This window comes from Oxyura jamaicensis, unplaced genomic scaffold, assembly GCF_011077185.1.
Source record: "Oxyura jamaicensis isolate SHBP4307 breed ruddy duck unplaced genomic scaffold, BPBGC_Ojam_1.0 oxyUn_random_OJ72012, whole genome shotgun sequence".
Taxonomy (NCBI): domain Eukaryota; kingdom Metazoa; phylum Chordata; class Aves; order Anseriformes; family Anatidae; genus Oxyura; species Oxyura jamaicensis.
Window position 1 is genome coordinate 280 of NW_023310813.1, and position 876 is coordinate 1,155.

The 876-nt window shown below is 70.3% G+C and overlaps 1 long non-coding RNA gene across 1 annotated transcript in view; it reads right to left on the reverse strand.

The window, feature by feature from the left end:
• LOC118159776 overlaps positions 1–408 on the reverse strand; it is a 674-nt gene extending 266 nt beyond the window's left edge. The window contains exon 1 of the long non-coding RNA XR_004747246.1: positions 195–408. This is a non-coding gene — a long non-coding RNA (uncharacterized LOC118159776). The remainder of the gene's footprint in view (positions 1–194) is intronic.
• Positions 409–876: the final 468 nt, after the last annotated feature.

An 876-nucleotide genomic window follows, 5' to 3' on the forward strand; every position in this document is an offset into this window, starting at 1 on the left:
GGGGGGGGCACCTGGGGACATTGGGACATGGGAGTGGGGACACGGGGACACTTGTGGGGGGGACACCCCGGGGGCCATGGGGCCACGAGCCTGGGGACGCGGGGACTCGGGGACGTGTCCAGGCCCCCCCTGGGACCCCGGGTCCAGTTAGGGGGGGGGTCCCCCGGGGGGGGTGTCCCTTGGTGGCCACTCACGCTCAGCTGGTGGCCCAGCTCGCGGCGCAGCAGCCCCTGGAAGGCGCGGGGGTCCAGGCTGGGCTCGCCGCCCCCCCCCGGCGCCCCCGCGTACTGGTAGAAGGTGCCCACCACGGCGTGCAGCCCCCGCTCCAGGGGGGACGCCTCCTCCGGGGGGGGCGCCGGGGGGGACACTGGGGACGGGGGGGGGACACGGGGGGGACACGGGGATGGGGGGGGCATGGTCCCGATGTCCCCACGTCCCCATAATCCCACGTCCATGCCCCCCCCCCCCGTGTCCCCATATTTCCATATCTCCATGTCCCCATGCCGCCAGTACCCCCAGTAATTCCCAGTATCCCCAGTACCCCCAGTACCCCCATGTTCCCATGCCCCCCCTATCCCCAGTACCCCCAGTAACCCCAGTACACCCAGTACCCCCAGTGTCCCCAGTATCCCCAGTACCCCCAGTGTCCCCAGTACCCCCAGTACCCCAGTACCCCCAGTGTCCCCAGTACCCCAGTACCCCCAGTGTCCCCAGTGTCCCCAGTATCCCCAGTACCCCCAGTTCCCCCAGTACCCCCAGTGCCCCCAGTACCCCCAGTACCCCCAGTAACCCAAGTACCCCAGTACCCCCAGTGCCCCCAGTGTCCCCAGTATCCCCAGTACCCCCAGTACCCCCAGTATCCCCAGTACCCCCAGT